Source organism: Castanea sativa, chromosome 4, assembly GCF_040712315.1.
Source record: "Castanea sativa cultivar Marrone di Chiusa Pesio chromosome 4, ASM4071231v1".
Taxonomy (NCBI): domain Eukaryota; kingdom Viridiplantae; phylum Streptophyta; class Magnoliopsida; order Fagales; family Fagaceae; genus Castanea; species Castanea sativa.
Window position 1 is genome coordinate 40,923,703 of NC_134016.1, and position 23,579 is coordinate 40,947,281.

The 23,579-nt window shown below is 34.3% G+C and overlaps 1 long non-coding RNA gene across 1 annotated transcript; it reads left to right on the forward strand.

Annotated features, from left to right (window-relative positions):
• Positions 1–1,010: 1,010 nt before the first annotated feature.
• On the forward strand, positions 1,011–16,804 carry LOC142632004 (uncharacterized). Its single transcript, XR_012843711.1, has 4 exons — positions 1,011–1,098; positions 5,402–5,566; positions 12,675–12,945; positions 16,421–16,804. It is a non-coding gene; the product is annotated as an uncharacterized LOC142632004 (long non-coding RNA).
• The last annotated feature ends 6,775 nt before the right edge of the window (positions 16,805–23,579 follow it).

A 23,579-nucleotide genomic window follows, 5' to 3' on the forward strand; every position in this document is an offset into this window, starting at 1 on the left:
ACTAGCCATCTTTAGAACAAGGCAAATTTTCCATATTCAACCATTTATTTGGCAATGACAAAAGTTTAAGGAACAACTCTTTTAAAACAAGCCTACTCCATCTAACAGCTAAATCTTGGAAAATTATAAAGAAGCACAAGCAACTGACATCCCAGAACAAATTCTCCTTCTAATTTGCAGTACAATCTTTTTGCTTAAGCAAAGGCACCCGTACAAGTTGTGACTGGAGCTTCGATTTGTCTCTTTGCAGAACTGTATTTCTTGGTAATGAATCTGCAATTAACCGGCCATATAAAATATTAGTAAGTTTGAGAGAAATTAAACAGACATGATTCAACTTTCAAGACCCACAAAAGGGTCTCTCTCATGGGTCTCTCTCTTGCACTAAACTCGAACTCTCAAGACCCACAAAAGGGTTTTTTGATCCAAGAAAGGGTGGCTTGTTGCTTAGGTGTTGCAACAAGCGTAGAGAGAGAGAGAGAGATTAGTTTGATCTTGTGTTAGTGTTCTCATGGAAGCTCTTAAAGCATTCAAATATTTTTACAAAAATCACTTTTTGATATTGTTTTTTCTAATTTTGTTATATTTTTGTGTTTGTAACGGTTTAAGTGATGGGTAGGTAACGACAGGCTAACAGTAGTAATCACAAATAGATAAAGTGTCAAAATTTAAATTACAAATTAACACATCAAATTAGAGTTAAACCATGTGAGAATAAAGTGTAATTATCTCAAAAATATGTTATGCACGTACTTTTTATATTATTATTTATTTATGGAATACTATACACGTACTTTATTACACGAACGTACACACGTACTTTTTGTCTTTTCTATTTGTTTTGGAATAATTTATCCTCAATGAGAAGCCGTTCGTTTATCAATCGCAAATCGAACGGCTGCCACTTGCCAGTAATTATGACACGACAAAACAATTCCGAAATTTTCTGCCCCTTAAATTTCCCAGCAACTGGTATAAGTATTGCCCATTTCAGTCAAATAATTAACACACCGACTATGGCAACATTTTTATAAAAAAAACTCCCGCCCCTGCACCGGAAAATTCGGTCGGACTTGCTGGAAGTGTTTTTCCAAAGAGGTATTCATTGCGTGCATAATTTCATTTCCTAGTCAGTTTTGGGCACGAAAAGTTTTCACTTCTTCGTGACCCTGTATTTGTTTCTTCATTTACGAGTCATCTTTTGTCTCTTTATCACCATGTGCTGTTTGGTTAGTGAGAATTGTGAGTCTCTCTTTTCAGTTCAGTTCCCCACGGGTACTCTGATATGCAGGACAAGTTGATGTTACGATAATTTTGGTTTTTGTTTTTTTTTTTTTTGGTCAGAAAATTGAAATTTTGTAGCACTTTGTTAGAGCTTATAAAATGTTTGCTTCAGTTCCTTGTTTTTGCGCTATTACTATATATATTGTTTAATCTATGCGATATATGGTGCTGCATTGGTGCTTTTTATATATAAGTTGATGCAAAAGTAACGAATATTAGGACTTAAGTTAAGAAAGCAATCTTACCTTTTAACAAAAGAATCTTGGAATTTCAACCAAAAAAAGAGACAGTAATGGCAGTATATAAGTTTATTTATACTCCTTCCTTAATCATTATGTATGGGGATAGAAGAAAATTTTTCTTTGCAGTTTCTTTGGAGATTTAGATAAATTTTTGGGAATATGTTTCATTACCTATCAGTTTCCTGAATATTTTGGCAAATGTTTTTTACCATTCCCGTCTTCTTGTGGTCATTAGAGACCTACATGGCCTGTGAGCTACACAATGGGAATTTTCCCTCTTTAGCACCCTAATCCTCCAATTTCTGGCGGATGTGCAATTCAATACCAGGTCTGTAGTACCATGTCAAGAGACTTTACCAAGTTTTTTGACACTTTCAATCTTGATGAATCTTACACTTTACTAGTAGGCTTGATTTTTCAAATAGTATAATAAGACACGTGTAGTCAGACAGGTATTTGGGACTCTTTTTTATCTATTCAATGGGGGCATGTCTTAAAATTAATGATATCAGTTGTTTTATTTTATTTTTTAAAGTTTCTTGGAAAGGAGTCATTTTTTTCTTTTTCCTTTTGTTCATGGAATGAAGTTTTACCAACTTCTATATTGTTTTCTTTCTTTTTATCTAGAAGGTGTATATGGTACACACGCAGGCAAACACAAATATGCATGCACCTCAACACAAGAAGCATTATCTTTAGGCTTTCAAGAAAGGACATTTTTATGTTTATTGTTATGCGATATGTTAGTCTATAGCAAAGTTTGAAGTTTTTTCCTGTATTAGAATCCCTTTTTAGACATATGAGCCATCAAATATTACAGGGCAAAATGGAAGGATTTGTAATTCTTGTAAATGTCCTAAATGTTCCTATCAATGAGGCATTATTCTTGAATAAATGTAGAAATTGAAGGCTACAGACAGCTGTGCTTTTAACAAATCTTAGGGGAAATAGGTATTAATGTAGATCCAAAGTTGTTTGCTGTATTCTGGAAAAAAAATAAAAATAAAAAACTGAGAAGAAAAAAATTGTTATTATGGGTGTGGTTAGAACTTGGAATTCTACTTTCCTATCAACATCCCCCTGCCACCCCAAAAAAAAACTATGTATTTTATATATTTGCAGTATAGATATATCTTGGTATAGGGACAAGTTTTTAGTTTTTGACACCCATATATAGTTGATTAGTTATTTGTCTTGTTGCTGACCAAATTCAGATGTGCTATGCAATACCATTACAGCTTAAGGGACATAGTTGCTTAAAATTTTGCCCAAGTTGGGCAGGTGGCATGTTGGTGTTCATTTCATTCCCCTTTCCTGGAGAAACTGACTATCAAATGCACTGGATTACTTCCCTAATAAGAACTTGGTGCTAACTACGTCAATAAATGAAGTCTTTGTATTTGATGCTTTCATTAGGATATTCCTTTCATTGATGACTGCTATAAAAATTTACAGAGTTGAAGCATTGGTGTTGTGTTGTTATTCACTTAGTGCTTTAGTAACATGAAGTTTATTAAATTGTGATGCAACTACCTTTGAGGAATCAGAAGAGACCTCATGCTGTAAATGGTAGCTTGCTACTTTCGATATGTCTATATCTTTGTTCTGCTTAATCTGATATCTATGGTATCATATATTCTCTTATCCTGGACTAGGGCATAAACTTCATGTCAATGGTTTGTAATTTTCTTAACCCGCAGAAGCGCTATCTTCATGCTTACACTTTTGACAAAGATTCCCAGTTTTTATACATTGTGAATTGGTGAAGATCTAGGGATGTTTGATATTGGGAATTCCAAGAGTGCATGTTTACTCCTACGTGACACACATAACTTGACAAAAAGGGATGCGGTTATATATGTTTTCTTGTTTATATCCTGAACTTAATGTCTGGATAGCTTTGATGGTCAAAATAATGTATCAATACAAATTCCTTATGTCATGGTGAAACTACAGTATGTCCTCATTGTTTTGGTTAAAAGTATGCCCTCTTTGTCGATAACTTACGAAATTACATTTTTTTTTTTTTAATATTGAAGGATGGTTTAATTGTTTAACTACTATTGACCCGGAACTTTATTTTTTTTTTAAATCTAAGGACGGGCTCTAGTAGTAATAAACAAATATCAGATTTTAATTGTTTGATCTTATAGTCCACCAATTGTAATAGATTTTAAATTAGTGGCATGTGTTGTCTGAAAGGTCTTAATTTGCTGTACTTTGTTTAACTTGAGTGGGTTATTGTTCTTTTCATACGGTCTTAGTTTGTGAAATTTTTTCTTGATTTCTTAGGCTCTTGCTCAGTCAATTTTGCATACCTTCAAAATTTATAATTATTTTAAAAGAAAAACTGAGTTCTTATCTTTCACCACCACTTCTTTTATATGTTTTGCTATGCCAACACCAGTAAGTTGTATATTTACTGCGGTCACTCTTCTCACTCTGTATTTTTATCTTGTTTTTATCTTTATTCTGTGTGTGTGTGTCTACGTGAGAATTTACCAATTTGTCTTTTAGTGGTTGAAACTGAGGAAATTACTAAATTTAGAATATTAGAGGAAGTTATAAGGAAAATGTGGGAATGAAAACACTGCCAATAGGTATGGGAGCTTTGAACTTTATTCGTGGCTAGTCCATGACTGGAGTCAATTAGTACAAGTTCAAAATCATAAAACTTTTGAACCTAATATGTGTTCTAGATAATCACTACATGTTCAGATATCTCAACACTAAAAGAGGCCTAAGTGCAACATAAGGATGTGGAGTTGTTAAATCTATCAATCACCACCATGATTCTACCAATGATTGCTTAGGAAGTTTACTAAGGCCCTCTTATAGGCACCTGGTCAATGCCACCATCAGAAATAGGAGCGAACTGAACTAATTAACATGTGAACCCCTTGATTCTTTCTCACTATACCAATTTCCTTATGTCTCCATTATGGTGCAAACAGTTTATCGGTGGTGTGGGACACATTTAGAATTCCTTGGACACAAAATTTGTTTGAAGAAGCTGGCTAAAGAACCTTGATGAGATGTTACTTTAAGCTGTCACAGTTTTCTTTATCCAACATACATTTTAACCAAAAAAAAAGACATTTCACACAAATGACTACTTTTGCAAGCATTTAGAAGATTATGTGAACAAGTTGGTCTTGGACAGGTTTGTGCCATTCCCAAATATGAACTTGTAAGTTTCTTTGTTCTTCCTAACGTTACCTGTAGTTCAATCAAAATGTTACCATCCTGTAGACACCGTGTTCTAGATAAAGCTCCCTTGTCCTTTTTCGTTATTAACAATATGCATTTAGCAGAATGCAACAATAGCTGATTTGTTTATGGCATTTGGACTGGGATAAATATTGTGTTCAAATCACACATAAACTCATACTGCATAAAGAATTTTGTGTGGTAGCTCCTTTGAAGTTCTCATATCTTTTTTGCTTGAGTGACCAAAAAGTGTCGCTATAACTGTATTTTTTTGGTTGCATGGTTATTACATAATAAGTGAAAACAGAGCGGCACCAACCTTATGATCCACACATCCAAATCAATGATTCTCATAAGTGTTATGTAAAACAAGTACTTCTTTTAATAACCTCTAAATTTTCCATGAACTGAAACCTGTCATTTGGTTTTAGTTGCAACATGAAATGTCCTTTTCGATGTGTTTTTAACTTCTCTATATGTACATTTTCAAAATCAAACTACTAGCCTGCAATGCACTTTATAGGAAGCTTGTTTTAAGGAATACTACTTGCTTTGAAAACTAACCAAGTTGATGACTAGTAGTCTAATATGATTCTGCTCTGTTCAATTAAATTAAGACATATAAGTATGTGATGCAAACTTATAGTCCTTTTTTTTTTGTCAAGGCCGATCACTTTTAGAAGAAATTTTGGATCACAAAAGAACAAGGTTGGCACACTGTTGCCTGTATGCGTCAAGACTTTAAATGAATCCTGAACACAGTTGACAGTAGAATAAATGAATCCTGCATGCAGTTGACAGTGAATAGCAAGAAAGATTAACTTGAGTAGGTACGTGTTCCTTTCATATGGTCAGTGTCTGAATTTCTTTCTTGAATTCTTGATTTCTTATATCCATGCTTAGTTAACTTGGAATACCTGCAAAATTTATATATAGTTTTAAAAAATAAAATTTAGAAAAATTGAATTCTTTTTTTTTTCAACACTTCTTTTATATTTTTAGCTTTAGCCAATGCCACTTAATTTTATATTTACTGTGCTCACTCTTCTCATTGTGTGTTTTACTTTCCAAATTTCCATCAAGTATAACTTAGCTATCTTATATTTAATTATTTATTTATTTAGTTCTTTGTGTGTAGGTGGGTAAGCATGCATGTGTGCATGTATCTATGTATGTACCAATTTGTGCTTCAGTGGCCCAAACTGTTGAAATATCTAAATTTTAGAATATTAAAGGAAGTCATAAGAAAACTGTGGGAAGAAAACCATTGTTATTAAAAGAGCGCTTAAGCGCAAAGCGGCAGAAACTCAGTGCCTTTCGCCTCTAAAGCGAGGTGCATTTGCAAATGCATGCCTAAACCACGATTTTTGGAGCTTTTGCAATAAGCCCAAATAAATTTTTTGGAGCCTTTTATTTTTATAAATAAAATAAAATATACCAAATGTTCTCATACCATAAATTTGATTTTTGTATAACAATTCCATGGTGTTTTTGACAACATTAAGATCTTCCTGCTACATTATTGATAATGTTTCTGTAAAATCTTAATGTTCTTTATATATTACATGATTTGTTATACAAAAATTAAATTTATGTTATGATATCATACACCTAAGCCCAACCCTCCATGCCTTTTCAAATTCCAGAAAGTAAAAATCCATCTAAGACCACACCCCACATACAGCTCATCCTCACCAAAGGAGACAAGCAAGATGAGGTCACTAGGGAGGGAAACAAGTTCAAGTTCTAGTTTACAACATACTACTTTTGAGAGAGAGAGAGAGAGAGAGAGAGAGAGTAATTATTAATTTAGATGGCGAAGATGATGGGGAGAGATTATTGATTTACATGAAATAGATGAGGAGGATGATGAGGGTTATAAATCTTGTGATAACAATTTTAATGGCACTAAGCATAATGAGGATGATGATTATATACTCTTAGGACTGCATCACATTGCTTTTGTTAGGCATAGAAATCAATACTAAACATTCTACTGCCTAAGCGTAGCATAAGGATGTGGAGTATGCTCCATTGACCACCACCATGATTCTACCAATGAATGCTTAGGAAGTTTACTAAGGTCCTCTTACAAATAAAAAATGATATTTCACACAAATGACAACTTTTGCAGAAATTTAGAACACTATTGTGAACTATGGGTTTATGCCATTTCCAAATACGAACCTTTAAGCTTTTTTGTTCATTTTAATGTTACCTGCAGTTCAATTGAAATGCTACCGTCCTGTAGACACATGGTGTTCTGGATAAAGCTCCCGTGTTCTCTTGGCATTATTTGTACTAAACATAGCAATATACATTGAACAGATCAATGTAGTTAAAGGTGTTTCAAGCACTCACCTAGGCACCCAGTTGAGGCGAGCCGCCAGATAAGCGCCTCAAAGGCACTAAGGCGAGGCGCCTTTAGTGAGCCATTCAATTGACTGGATATATTTACAACCACGGGGGTGTGTTAAATATGATAAGAGAATACACAAACCAAAGAGAGATGCTTAGGGCTGGGAAAACTAGGTTTTGCACTTCATATCTTACAATAAAATCCATTTATAAGCAAAAGCATAACCTATGAGCCTTGTTTACTTCTGAGGAGTGGGTTCGTAGTTAATGGACAAATGAAGCAAATGCTAAATGAGTAGTAGAAACGATTTTGAGGCCCTCTTTTTGGAATACTATAGTTTAAATTCTTAAAGTTATGGGCCCTCTTGTTCGAGTTCTTCTCCTTGTTGATAATGAGAGAAAACTAGCAATGGGTTACATATATGAGGCAATGGATAAGGCTAAAGAAGCTATTATAAAAGCTTTTAATGAGAATGAAGAAAGGTATTCAAATATTTTGTAAAATCATTGATGAGAGATGGGATTGCCAACTACATCGGCCTTTGCATGCAGTGGGTCATTTCTTGAATCCAGATTATTTCTATTTCAATCCTGAGAAATTATAGCAGGATTGTATGCTTGTATAGAAAGACTAGTTCCTAGAACTGAAATTCAAGACAAGATCATGCTTGAGCTATCCATGTATAAGAAAGCTGAAGGACTCCTTGGCATTCCATTGGCGGAAAGATCAAGAAAGACAAGGGCTCCAGGTAAGAAAGCATTTATATCTAACTTAAAATGACTTGAACAGTGGCACTTTTTACAAATAAAAAATCTTACTTCTATGATATATCATATGTCATTACTCATACTTATTTTTTTAACATAGCTGAATGGTGGAGTTTGTATGGGAGCTCAACTCCGAATTTGCAACAATTAGCTATAAAAATCTTGAGCTTGACTTGTAGTGCATGTGGCTATCAGCATAATTGGAATGTGTTTGAGCGAGTTTTTAAGTATAATAAGTAGATTTTATCTTTTGATGAGCTACTTTATTCATAGAAAGTTCCAATGGTTTAATTATTCACTAATAGTCTACTTAGTTTTCATAAATGCTCGTAGATTCACTCAAAAAGAAGGAATAGACTTGCACAAAAACAACTAAATGATTTGGTCTTTGTGAAGTATAATCAAAAGATCAAGGCACGATATGATAAGCATGATGGGAGTTATTGATCCCATCTCCTTAGATGATATAGATGAAAGTAATGAATGGTTGTTGGGGGAAATGGGTGCTGAACCATCTATGAATGTTGAAGATGAGTTGGTTTTTGATGATGATGATGATGGTTTGACATGGAGTGTAATGGCAAGAGCTGCTAGTGTTGGAGAACCAAGGAAGAATACTAGATTTCAAACAAAATCAAGGGCAAGCTCAAAGGCCTCAACATCACAACCAAATATTGAAGAGGAAGACGTTGATTCTAATGAGACCGAGGAAGAGGCTGTTGATGGTTATAAATCTAGTTCAAGTGGCTTTGAAAGTGATGGAAACTTGAGTGAAGAGTCTGATGATGACCTTTAGATTAAAACTAACAACCACATTCAAGCTATTAGCCTATTAGAATGTTCAATCTTCAAATGCTTTTGTTTTGTCATGGATAGTCATGAAGTTCAATGTTTTGTTTAGGAGTTTTTTTCTTTCTAATATGAAGTTATGAACAATATTTTGGTTTAATATTCAGATTTAGTTGATATTTGGATGGAGATTAATTTTTTAATGGTAATTTATGGTTTAGTATTCAGACTTAGTTGTTATTTGATTATTATTCAGACTTAGTTGTTATTTGATTATTATTCAGACTTAGTTGATATTTGGATGGAGACTAATTTTTGTATTTGGGATTCAAACCCAAAAACTGGTTTTATAGACCAGCTCCTATCCATTAGGAATGGAGTCAAATTTGTTTATATAATATTCTTATACATAAAATACATTAGATTGGAACCCTATATGTAAAATAAATATATTTAGAATTTGGCACCTCGCTTCACTCAGGCTAGCACCTTTTGTCTTTGACTACCTTGGAACAGATTGCAACAATAGCTGATACCATGCCTGGTGTTTGGGTTAAATGTTGTTTTCAAATCACAAGTGAATTGATATTGCATAAGCAATTTTGTGTGATTACTCCTTTGAAGTTCTTATGTCTTCTTTTCTTCAGTGAACAAAATAAGATGCCATAGCTGAATTTTTGTGTTGCCTGGTTATTACATAATAAGTGATAACAGAGTGGCACCAGCCAAATGAGCCATGCATTTAAACTGGTGGCTCTTTTTAGTGTTATGGTAAGCAATTATTTCTGTTAATAACCTTTGAAGAGTCCATGAACTGAAAGCTTTATCATTTGGTTTTAGGTCTACCGTGAGAATTCTCTTTGGTATGATCTCCGTGACTACGAGCTCGCAACATACTTCAGAGGAAGCTTGTGATTCAAGGAATACTACTTCCAATGAAAACTATCCAAGTTGATGACTTATAGTTTAATATAATTCTGCCCTGCTCAATTAAATTAAAACTTATAATTATCTGATGCAAACCTAACGTCTGTCTTTGTCAAGGCTTACCTCCTTTAATAGAGATTTTGGAATCATGAAAGGAGAACAAGGTTGGCATACTGCATCTGAAGTGATACCTTGCCCGCATACATCAAGACTTTAACTGAATCTTGCTTACGGTTGACAATAGAATATCAAGCAAGATTAGCTTCATATCAGCAGTTTCAGATGATAGAATTTTACACTGTTTGGTTGACACTTGACATACTTTACTGACAGTAATCTCTGTAAAAAATTAAAGGACCTGAATTTCCAAAGTAAGAAAATTGAATTTTTTTAGATTTTTTTTTAAACCTTCAGCCAATGAAAAAATTTAGTAACCAAGTCTTTTCTCTTATATTTCCCATATAAAGTTACTAGTTGATGCAAATCCTATCTCTCTCTCTCTCCCCTTACAAGAGGCTTGCAGTTTTTTTATTTGGATTTCTGCATGCCTAATTTATTAGGTCCTCATCTTATTGAACTCTTTATTTTGCATGAAACCCAATGAAATGAACCTTGATATTCCATCTCCCTAATCCTATTTACATTCCTAAAGTAAGTTTTCCTAAACAATTTTGAGATAGCACAAAGCTTGAACTCCAGTAAATCAGATGAACCGGAGTATCTAATATCTAAGTATAATTTTAATAATGTATTAAATAGTAGAAATGATAATAATTGCTCAAGCAATTTTTCTCTTGCATAGGTCTCCCCATAAAGCCTTAAGAATAAAATATTTGAGGTATCTGGTGTTGATACATGTTAGGCTTTCTGTTTTCATTGCAGGGTGATGTAATGCCAGCAGTGATTATAATATTTGAACTTGCTCGATAATAGCCTGAAGTCAGTTTTCAATAGCTGATTCTAAAATGAGCTGTATTGGAGCTCATATCCAGAATTTTTAACAAGAGGTGTGGCAGTTCTTATCAAATAATCAGTCTCTTTGCCTCAATAAAGAATATAAATCTGTAGCCCTTTTTCAATCTCACTGCTGTATGCATGTATCATTTGTACAGCAATACAAGTGTCAATTTTAGCTTACATACATATTTCAATTAATTTTAATAATTAAAAAATCCAGTGAGTCAATGCTCTTATAGCATTTAATGATATGATAATTCACTTTTGTTGGGCAAGAAAAGGTAGATAATCAAGAAATCTCACTTTAGAATCAGTAAATTAGAGCTTTTGCCTATCATTTCAATCCACTTTCCACTTTCCACTTTTAACTTCCAATACTTGATCTTGGATTATAATGAAAAGATAAGCCTGGAGAAGGTCTAGATGTTCATGGAAATTAGTTTCTGTATGTAGAATTATCTGCTATCAATAAAATTAGTCTTGTATGATTAGCGATATCATGGTCATGGCACTTGAAGATACGTATACAGTATAACCCAATAAGTCAGCAAAAGACGGTTGTGTAACATAGGACCTGTGTCAAAACTTGAATAGAGGATGCACCCCTGAACTGCTAGTAGATGGAACAATTAAGTATATGATTCTGTTACAAATTTCTGAATTTGTCCAGTTGCCTGTTGAATATTTTTAAGCCACCTGTTATGTTAGAGAGACTGAGAACTCATCAAGAATTAGTTTTCTTTAGCCGAGCTTTGTAAATCAATGTGATGGGTTGTAGGGACCAAGAACTCATCAAGAATTTGTTTTCTTTAACTGAGCTTTGGACATAAATGTTTTGGTGAAATTTAATACAGGCACTTTGGATTCATTGTTTTTCACACAAATTGACCATGTGGTTAAGAATTTTGTTAGGACGTTTCATGGTATGGCCTTTAAAATTATTTTGAAACTTGTTACAGTGACAACATGTGGTTAAGAGTTTTGTTAGGACATTTAGCCTTTAAAATTAATTTGAAACTTGTTACATTGACAAAAGCTGCCACTACAGCTTAAATTACTACCTCAGTGAACTCTTTTGGTAACTGTATACTTAAACTCAAGTCAGTATTGTTCACCTTAGCAAGCTGAATTCGTCTCTGTATCAGCTGAGAAACAAATATGTCCTGTTAAGGACTCAAATCCCGCCATGGTACAACCAACCCTTTTTCTTGTACTGAATTAATAAGTTCGATTGACAACTTGTTTCTGGAATCTTTTGCAACCAATAGGAAATTCATATTGCTTGCTATCAAACCCCATGCAATTTCTTTGGCTTGTTTAACTGTTAAATCTGCCATGCTTCCAAATTATGCATATATCACCGACTTTGGTGGTTGTCTTTAGCCAGCTCAAGCACTGGTCACAACTAAGTTCCCAGAGACTGGCTCCATAAGCTATGTCTCCATTGATCTGCTGGTCAAGGTAGGCTGATGGCACCATTGGAGCAACCATCACCAAGGGCTAGAGTCCCAACATGGCCTTCACTAGGTTTTCAACAATCTATGAGCAAAATGAGAAAGATATACAACTATACAGTTCTTACTTAGGAAATTCCTTGTGTCTTCTGATCTTATCTCAACATTAAATAATAAAAAATATTTTTTTTAAAATATGATTTTTCCTATTTCATCTTCTTTTCCCTCTTAACATCAATTGTTTTCTCAATTCCCGTGATTGTCTTGTCTCTCAGTTTCAATTTATTTATGGCAGATTATTTAATAATGCATGCCACTGATTTATTTAACCATGTTCATATAAATATGTTTCCAAAATATGTTTCTTCCTAGCATCTATTCTCAACAATAGAAAACAACCTACGCCCAAAAAAAAAAAAAAAGAACCTACCATGGTGAGTAGTCTAGCTAAACACGGCTCTGTGGGTGAAATATATGAAAGTTACCTCCACAAGTATAAGTGCTTGTGGGGTGTGGGGGGTAAGGGCCGGAGTTCAAGTTTTCAGGAGGGAGTTTCATACACATATACACTTAAATTAGGCTAAAGTAGAAATTTTATCTTGTATCAAAAGAAATATATGAAAATTACCTCACTTTCCAACTCTTCAGAACTGTTACTGAACACCCAGTCATTTTTTTCAAACAGCCAGAATTTTCCATGATCACTGCCAAAGAAGCAGAATTACTTGCAGACTGCGCAAGAATACTACGCAAGTCAGAAAGGCCAAGTGAAGGTAGTCCAGGCAATAGTGCAGGCTCAGTTTCTTGCTTCACTGGCAAAGTCAGGCGACCATGATTGATATGCCAGTACATAGAGCATACAGAAGCGGAGATTGTTAAGAATGCAGCTACATAAATGCCAACCTGGCCACATCAAAAGCCCATGGAAGCAAAGATCATACACAACACAGTTACTGGTGAGGCCGAGTCTTTGAACTTTGATATGAGCTATGCTATAGTTTTTGGACCAACTGATTTAAATGACTCTAACTCTCTAAGTAGGCGTTTGTACTAGGAGCTTTCTTAAACCCACCTTCATCATAGCCATCTGAGATTGGCTCAACACCAACAGTGGTTGCATGAATGGACTTGACAGTGTAATGGGTGGCGGCTAGAGTGGCCTTGAACCCTTTGGAGGCCAAACATTTGGCAAACTGGAGTGGGCTTATGTGGCTTTGGGCAGGATAAGTGAGCTCAACAACGTGACCTTTTTGGTGACTCATTTTTTTGTTTTCAGGGATGTACCTTGATTGATGAATAGAAGACATGCTTATAGGTCATGCTTGAGGTTCCTTGCCATCCTTGAACTAAATTACCATGGAAAATTTTGGCTGGATATTGGAAAAGTCGTTCACCCTTTTAATTGTAGTGGCCAAATTTGGTGAATAATTTTTTAAATAGAAATGCTGATTAGGTATTAATTTTTTTTTAATAGGAGAATTTGAAGTTATTGGTTTTCAGAAAAACTGGGTTTGGACCCACCAATCCTTAGGTTTACATAATATATGTTTCTTATAAATAATTTAGTAGTTTCGATAATGGGAGAAGAGGGATTTGTATCATGGTTCTCCTAATAAAGGAGAATAGGTTATATCAATGAGCTTGAGGCTCTTAGATTTATGGGTAGGAGTGCAGTGGATGTTACTTGAAATCTGTTTGGGGCACTCATGGCTGTGGATTTTGGAGAGCATTAGAATGAAGGGAGATTGTTTCTTACTGTGCATTCAGTTTGACATAGGCTCTGGTAGTCAAATTTGATTCTGGCATGAGAGTTGGTGTGGAGATCAGCCTTTGAAGCTAATGTTTCCTATGCTGTATGATACTACTGTTAATAAGAATGCTTATGTGGAATCTTTATTGGAGAGATAGGAGGAAGGGGGAGGAGAAGTTGTTGCGTGAAATTCATGAGAAATTTTAAGGATCGGGAAATGAATGGGGTGGCTTCATTTTTCCATCTGTTAGATTCTTATATATCATTAGGGAGGGGAGTGATAGGAAGAGGTGGAAGCTAAAGAGTGATGGGGAGTTCATTGGACAATCTTGTTATGAGACTTTATGGGGCTCCACTCCAATGCCTTTCCCTTGGAAAGCCATATGGAGGGCCAAGGCTCCTAGGAGAGTTTCCTTTTTTGCATGGATGGCAGCTTGGGAGAAAATTCTTATCTGTGAGAACCTCATCAAGAGAGATTACTCAATTGTGAGTTGATGTTGTATATGCCATTGTAGTGGGGAAATTGTGGACCTCCTCTTGATACATTGTAGTGTGATTTTTGAGTTGTGGAGTTTGATATTCATGGTGTTTGGGGTTCGATGGGTATTGTCTAAGAAGGTTCTTGATTTATTATGTGGATGGTGGAGTAGGGGACCTAATTCAAATATATGGAATATTACTCCTTTATATTTGATGCATACAAGTGGTCTTTTGTTTCGGGTCTTACAGATAATAACTTTGTTCATTCCTTCATTGAGTCCATCCGTATGTAGATATTTTTGCAATTGTAATTCTTTAGATTATTTTGTGTCTATTTCATGTAAGAATTAAGATGTGAACTTGCCCGATAATTTTAAGAAGATAGAGCTTTCCAGGCTCGCTCTTCATTTGCTTACATAAATGATCTTAAAAAATGAAGAGGTGTGACAGTTCACATACATTTTTCAATTAATTTTAATGATCAAATAGTCTAGTGAGTTGATGCTCTTATAATGCATAAAGATGTGATAATTCACTTTTGTTGGACTGGAAAAAGGACATAACCAAGAAACCTCACTTTAGAATTAGTAACTTAGAGCTTTTTCTTATCATTTTAAGCGACTTTCCACTTTGAGCTTCCAATGGTTAATATGGAATCATGGATTAATATAAAAAGATGAGTTTAGAGATGTCTAGACGTTCATGGCAGTTAGTTTCTATTTGTATATAAGGTTTGACAAACTGATTGATTCTCAAACTTCATAAGAGAGTTTCTTAAAGAGGTATATCTTAATTTTATGCTCTAATTTTAGTTCTTTCTCAGTTTTGCATTGATAAAAATTAGTGCCAAAATTTGACTACATTTAACTGCGGTAAATTGTATTCTTTTTCTGGATGAATAACTCATTTGTGATTCCTCTTTCTTAATTCCTTTTCTTTTGTCCTATAGTCCTGTCCTAAAGGTTTGGGTGCCTCATGTAACTGCTAATACTGTATCTCGGTATCTCCAAAGAACATTAAGGTTGGACATTTGTATACTGCATCTGAAGGGATACCTTGCCTGCATGCATCAAAACTTTAACCGAATCTTGCATACGGTTGACAGTAAAATATCAAGCAAGATTAGTTTCATGATATCACCAGTTTCTCCTAGATGACATGCTTTACTGACAGTGATGGATTTTTTTCATTCAGTATTGAAACAGAATCTGTTTAAAAAAAATGAAGGAGCAGAATTTTCAAGGTAAGAAATTGAATTATTATTAGAAAACGAAGAAGTTTAACTATGCGTATTCTAAAAGTTCAAGCTATTATAAAATGAAGAAGTTGATCATATAATTATTATTTTAACACTTTTCTTTAGATCTAAATTCCTCCTTTATAAATGAAGTCCCATAATATGTAGCACCATAGAAAACAACACTCCTTAACAAAAGCTACTACACAATCTGATCTTAGCCAGTAAGCAAACACTTTTTCTTTAATAAGCATTAATTTTACAATGATGCGTTTCTTTTCAGCGTATACGTAACATATTGGTTCATTTGTATGTAAATTTGTTATTTTTCAAGTTGGTGATTTTAAATATATGATGTGTTTAAGTTCAATTTAAAGTCACTATGTCAGGTATGCTCAGGGTGAGGAACAAGCACTATGGTACGATTAAGTTTGTTTATATAAGTTTTGATGATTACTCTCTAGAGGAGAATCAAGGCCTAGACTCCAAAACTGTATGGTCTAAACAATGCTGAAATTTTCAGTAGATACAATTTGCTGGTTTAAGAGGGTTTGGCTAGAGCTGTAAGATAAGGAAAAATTGAATTATGTGTGACAGTAACACTACCTGTTAGTCATTTCAATATGTCTTTAGAGACTAATATGTTACTGTCACACAATTTGCTGGTTTAAGAGGGTTTGGTAGGAGCTGTAAGAAAAGAAATTGAAAATGAAGTATATGTGACAGTAACACCTCACTGACAAATATTTACTTTTTTTGGTGGCTTTTAGGGATCATTATAATTTTTCTGAAAAATCCAGCATGAAACCATTTAGCTCTATGGTTTGTCCAAAGGAAAGTAATGGTAACTTTGTAGAATACATAGTAGAGCATATTAACTTTGTGGCATGTGAATATAGAGTTTAGAGCACCTCTTTTGACAGATTTATTACGATACAGTGATGAAGTTGTATTTGTTGTTTAGGTTATTGGAAGGAGTTGCGCAATCCTCTCTGATGGAACTGTAGTCTCTAATGTTGAAGTTTGCCCCATTTCCTACCATTTTTTCCCCTGTAATTTTACATTTATAGATTTACAGTGCTAGCTCTTCTCATTTTGTGTTCTACTTTTCTTTCCAAATTTCCATCAAGTCTAACTTTACTATCTTGAATTTATCAAGTCTAGTTTCTCTTCTTCTTTTTTTTTTTTTTTTTTTTTTTTTTGAGACGATTATTAAGTCTAGTTTCCATCATGTGTGCATGTCGTCTATGTGAATATGTACTAATTTGTGTTTCGGTGGTCCAACCTGTGGAAGTTTTAAGAAAAATGGGGACAAGAAAACTCCATCAGTAGAATTGTGGCTATTCCATGACTGGAATCAATTAGTACAAGTTCAAGATTGTAAACCTTTAATTTGTTCTAGATAATTGCTAATTGTTCAAGTATCTAAACTCTCAAGGAAGCCTAAATGCAGAATAAGGATGTGGAACTGTGAATTACCAACAATCACTACCATGATTCTATCATTCTATTAAGGCTTGCATAGGAAGTTTACTGAGGTCCTCTTATAGGCACATGGGGAATGATTCTCACTAAGCCAATTTCCTTATCCGTTGCCTTTCCATTAATTAAACAGTTTTGTCAATGGTAAATACAATGGTGTGGGACACATTTGGGATTCTAAAAATGTAGAATTTGTTTGAAGAAGCTGGCTAATGGCCATAGAACTCTGATAAAATTTTACTTTCAACTATCACTGTTTCTATTATCTGAGATTCATTTTTAACCAACAAAAAGGAATTTAAGTGAAAACTTTGGTAGGCATTTAGAAGACTATATGAACAAGTTGGTCTTGGATGGGTTTATGCCATTACCAAATATGAACCTGTAAGTTTCTTTGTTCTTCCTGATTTTACCCATAGTTCAATCAAAATGCTACATCTTGCAGACACATAGGGTTTTGGATAATGATCCCTTGTTTTTTTGTCATTATTTGTACTTAATATAACAATATGCATTTAACAGATTATAAAGAGACTGGAGAACTTGGCTTGTAGTTTTGCAGAGGCTCAATTACTCAAATCCAAGAGATCGTTGTGGTCTAGGAAACAACTATTCTCACATTTGACCAAGTAATAGGGTTAATTGCACTTTCACCCTTTAACTATGGTGTAGTTGTTAGGTTTGTCTATTTCAAAACTGAATGATGTCCTCCCTTAACTATAAGCATTTTGTCCCAAACCACTAGGATTTTCATAAGATTTGATAGAAAGTTCATATTCCTACTATACAAATTTTGGGGAAGGAAGAACAGTAACAGTGGCCAATAAAGGAATTTTTAGGTAAATAATCTCACTGTCACAGTGCCACAGAGCATGCAAAGATTAGAAGAGCCTACTCCACCTAGGGAGCACTTTCCTGATGTATTTCTTTTACTTTGGTGTTTCCTGTATTGGATAAATATCTTATTCATCTAAAAAGAAAGGTCAGCAAAAAGAAAGAATTCTGCAGCATTCTATTTGGAAATCTTGGAGCTACTAGAAAGGGAGCAAATTATGTGGACTCAGGAAGTACACCAGTTAAGAAGAAAGAAATACTAAGGGTCCATTTGGATACCGCTTATTTTGCTGAAAACTAAAAATACTGTAGCAAAATAATTTTTATATGTGTGAATAGCGTCATGAGACCCATTTTTAATGAAAAAGTTGCTGAAAAAAAAAAGTTTGTGGGTCTCGTGAACAGTGCACGAGACCCACTGATGTGACATAAAGCCACAAAAACACGCTTCTCCAAAAAAAAAAAAACACAGACACAGGGACGTGGACGCAATCCAAACACATGCTAAGTATTTACATAGGACGGTGGACAAAAGAAGAGTGAATAACAGAATCTTAAGGCTCAAAATGGCAGATGAGCAATGGATCAACTTGGAAGTTGGTACAAGACACAGAACAAGGAATGGCGGATCATATAGTGGAATCTATAGAGTAGTAGATCAAATCTCTGTAGAACATATTGAGTCAACTTCAAGCGATAGACATGCCGAGTCTAGAGACTGATCAACAACAGAAGTACAAAATGCCCTCTCAAATGGGGGTTTTAAAGGCCCCTAGTCCATTTGGATTTCAAACATTATTTTATTGGAAATTCCGGAACATCATGATAAATGTGGTGAGGATATGCAGTCACATCGCAATGCTGGTGTTAGGAGAAAAAGTATCCAGAAATTGCAAGTGCTGCTATGGGAAATCATTTTGATGCTAGATGGAGCGGGATCCAACAGAATCAATTGGAGGGAAACATCTTATGTGCGCAAAGACAGATTAGGCAATAAATTAATATCAGGATGCCACTCTTGGGAATGTGACACAATGATACTGCAATCAATTTAAGTCTTAGACCAGCTATGATTCTTCAACTAAAAAAGAGAATCACAAGCATCATTATCCATCAAGTGGTAGTGTGCAAATATTAGTTAGAAGGGTCCAGTCATGCATCTTGTCAGACGTAACTAATCTGGCTAATGTGACACCATGACTGTATATGCATGTTTTTGGTCTAAAGTTTGGGCAACTGTTTTTTTTATTTGTACTATTTTCTGATCGCTGCCATGATTGGATCAAATGTGGTGTCCTAGAAATCTTGCTTTCTACAACCCTTGTAACTATAGAAATCTAGTTGCTGAAATTTGAAGAATTGCATTGCAACTTTTACTAGCTTAGCAGTTGGATGTGAAATCTTTAGTAAAGTATAAACATATGCTGAATATAGTATAATAAATCTTACTTTGAATAAAGTGTAAATAGATTCAAACTTCCACAAACAGAATATTACTTAAAGTGAAAATTTTGCTTACGTATATCTGGTAATACAACAAACAGGCCACTTAAACCATTTCTAAACCCTGATTATCATTGTCTTCTCGTTCCCTTGAAGAAAATGCTTGAAAAAATTGCTGATTGAAATATCTGTAGGAGCTAGTCATATATCTGATGAACTAATTGATAAAACTTTTCAAACAAGCTAGGGACTGCATTGAATACTAAAATAGCTGTGTAGCAGAGAAGCTGATATATTTGTTTGTAAGAACACAGTACCCCTATGATCAGGATTGGACATAAATTTACTATGAATAGCCAAAGGGAGAAATGATTGTTGAGACAAGTAGCTCAATAGCAATGATTCCAAAAACTAGACAGATGAACCTGAATATGGGACAGTGCTCAGTGTCTGGAGGTTGTAGTTTTATCAACAGATTCAACACATATGCAATGCCATAGATGATTGTAGCCACAATGAAAACCAAGAAGGTAGCAAAATGTGTTTCAACTGGAGAGATGTGAAAGGGTTGAAAGCGTAAAGTAATTAAGGCAACCAGAAGCAGGAAGAGAAAGACAACAACCGTATGAAATGCTTCAAAGAAACTGAAAGCTTCAGCTTCATCGCTCACACATACACAAACAAGAAATCCATCAGCTTTAATATTACTTTTTCTTCCAAAGATAAGAAAATCAAAATTCCACAAAATCCACTTATCTTTATTAGGTTTCTCTCCCAAACCTACCAAAATGAGTGCAATACAACTTGAAGGGATGAACAAGCCACTAACAATAGTAATTCATTCACCTTTACTAAAAGAAATCATTTTTGAAAATTTGTCTTATCAAGAAGTCTAAAAATTCACTCTTCATACGCATGTGACTGCAATGCTGAGTTTATAATAATTAAAGTCATTCAATAAGCTATAGGCCTGATATAAGACTTATTGTTCCTCATTCGTGCAGAAGTATTGATATTGAAATGTAAACAACAACAACAATCAAGCCTTAGTCCCAAAACTTTTGAACTGGATTGGGATCGAACTAGATTGGGATCCTCAATAGACTAATGAAAGTTGGCCCCATATTTTCTTTTCTGTCGTTCTATCTTATCCAAAATCATACTCTTTGGTCACCTCCTCAATTGATATGTCCTTTTTTACTAATTCCATTAATGTTATTTTAGATTTTTCTCTACCTTTTTCGTTCACTCAACTTGAACCAACTCATGTTCGTCACTAGTGGATTAGCCAATCTCCTCTACACGTGACCAAAATCTTCTCAAGCAACTCTCACTCATCTGTCAATCAATAAGATACGAATCTTAACTTTGTACTTTCACTTATATATAGCAACTTAAAATTAAGATAAATGTTATGTCCACAACAGATCCTAAATAACAGATGGTTACTGGCTGTTATTGATGGACAAAAAGTAATTTTAGTGTGGGTTTAAATTAGAACCAATAAAACCTACTACCTAAAATTTGTTGCAAAAATATTGTGGACGTAGCACTTCTCTAAAATAAAACATTTCTCCTATCCAATAACTTTTTTCTTTCTTGTGGTTTATATCTAACTAAAAAATGGAATAAAGTCATCTATTCTTTTTCTTTTTTCTTTTTTACCCCTAACTTATTATCAGAAGTCATATTTAGATTAAAAAATATATATTTTATTCTTTATATATTATGCTCTATATACAATTGATGTGAAAATTTGTATTAATTTGATTTTAAGTTAGTCCATCTTTAGTTTCGAAGGTTAAAATTATTGTTGTTCTAATGTTAAGGGAAGGTGAACTAGTGCTTTGATAAATTAGGTTCTATTGTTCTATGCTTTAAAAACACCATTCAATCAAACAAATAAATCAACCCAGCCAATTTTTGAGAATTCAGCATATGATACTCAAATTAAAGTGAATCCTTCCACCCCCCCCCCCCCCCCCCCAAAAAAAAACAAAAAAACAAAAACTAGGAGTTCAACATCAGGGGCATAAACTGTAGTCAAAATCTCAAGCATTGACTATCTTAAACCAAACAAAAACAAGAAACCCAACTAGCATTGGGACAAAACTCATCTCTTCTTCCACTTTTTTTCCATCTTATCCCCAAATCCCACTATTTTTTGTTGGATGACAATTCTCTTCTATCATTGGCCATAGAGATCAGAGAAGCTTGAAATACTTAAAAGCAAACATACAACCATGCCAGTATAGAAAAATACATTTTCCCCTTTCCTTCATGTTAATTTTTATACTAATCAGAATATGCCCCAACAACGATAATGAGCAACTCTGTTCTTAAATCTTCAAAGAGTTCAAAAACAACCAAGCAAAATAACACATACCCCCTTCCCCTTGAATTTGAAATTAAAAATATGGCTTTTTTCCCCCAAAAACAAAACCAGCAAGAATAAGTGAATTTGAGGTTTTCCAATGTAATAGTTCATTTCCTCTGTTTTCTAAGCAAAAAAAATATAGAAAAATCCAACAACCTGATGTAGGATAAAGTGGGTGCTTATGGTGGGTTAGGGTTTAGGAGGATTTGTGGATCTAGGATTCAGAATTGTAGAAAAAAGTATTAGCACTCAAAATTAGCTAGGGTTTGATGAGAGTTTTTATGACTATTTGCTAGAGAAATTATGTGGGGTTCTATGGTTTTCATAGGTAAAGAGTAAGGGCTTGACTTCGGGGCATAGAAGAAGAAAAAGAAAGGAATTAACTTTGTTAAGAATTGACACCAGAATTTAGCTTGTAGGCTTGTTCCTGCACAAGTTTGGTAGTGGGCAAAAATACTTGGATACAACTTATTTTGGATTCCATATTTTTCTACAAACAACTCCTGATCTGTGCATCCTCAACCCTTCAATCAGCATACTTAGGATCCATAAGAGGAGGGAGATAATCATTTAGATAAGTTAACTTCTTCCTATCAAAAGTAAAACCTCAACAGCCTGGGCCCATTGTGCATAATAACTCCCCTTAAGACAAATCAAAGCAATAGAGAGCATATCAGGGGGGAATAAGCGATTGGGATATATACCTTCCTTGGATTCCAATAAGTACCCAATATGACAAAGAAAGTAAACAAGTGAATAAGATGTGGCTCCTGTGAGCAACAATAAAAATATATAGTAACCAAAACAATGGCTGACCATCAGTCCACAAACAACCAGTATTCTCACAAGACAGCCACCCACACTCCTCTTAACAACCCAGCAATTAGAAAGCAACACAACAGTTCCAAACTAACATATCTGATGCAGCCACGGAACATTAAAATGTTACTACTTTACGAATTCACATATTCAAGATTTATTTTGTGGGGCCATGCTGAAGTCCAGTTGAAGTATAAGTCATGTGATTTTAAAGGTCTAGTTGTGCGTCTTTGGGTTAAAACAGTTTCTTATATGGGATTTTATTTAGTAAGTTATGGTCAATTTTGAATTTAGGAGTAAAATTGTAATTTCAGCAACCCCTATGAATTAAGAATATTTTGGTAGTTTGGTAACTTCAGCTGAGTCTAGGATTTTGTAGGGGATCTTAAATATCTTACTTTTTATTTTGTTAGACTCCAGTGACCCATGGATCAAAGGCGGAACATAAAAGACAATGGGATGCACTACTTGATTAGGCTAGAGTGAAAGCAAAGGAAGAAGCACTTGCTTTTGATGAGCTAGGAATTGAGAGTACTCTTCCTTTGGTATTGAGACCAATTCTATCTGTAGAGTCATCTTGGGAGTTTAATGTGGTCAATGAAGGACAAAGTTCAAGCATACTATTCATTGCAGTTTTGCCTTTCAATACAAAATTGACCAACAACTTGTTAAATAAAAACCGTATTAAAAACTGTTTTAACCTAAGGACACATAACTAAACATTCAAAAACAAATAATTTTTACTTTAATTGAATTTCACACGTAGACACTTAGAAGAATTTTGAAGTAGTAACAAATTAATCTTCAACGGCTGCATCAAACCCTTGAAAAAAGAGAGGGTATCTCTATAACTAAAACATACCATGAATTGAGCAATAATTAAGAAACTAACTCACGTAAAACAAATCCCTAATGAAAATGGACAGCCCAAAAAGAAAAAAAGAAAAAGAAAAATCAATTATACAGCCATGAAACAGAGAGTTAACAATTAACTTCCCTTCCAACTTCAACCAATAATTTTAACAATTACATATTAATAAACATAAAGGACCTAATATGCTCTATCTGGCCTATCTAAATTAATCCCAAATTATGCATATCCAGAAGCTAGCCCCTAAGAACATATTTATACAAGAAACCAAATCTGTTCAATAGGTGATAAAAAAAA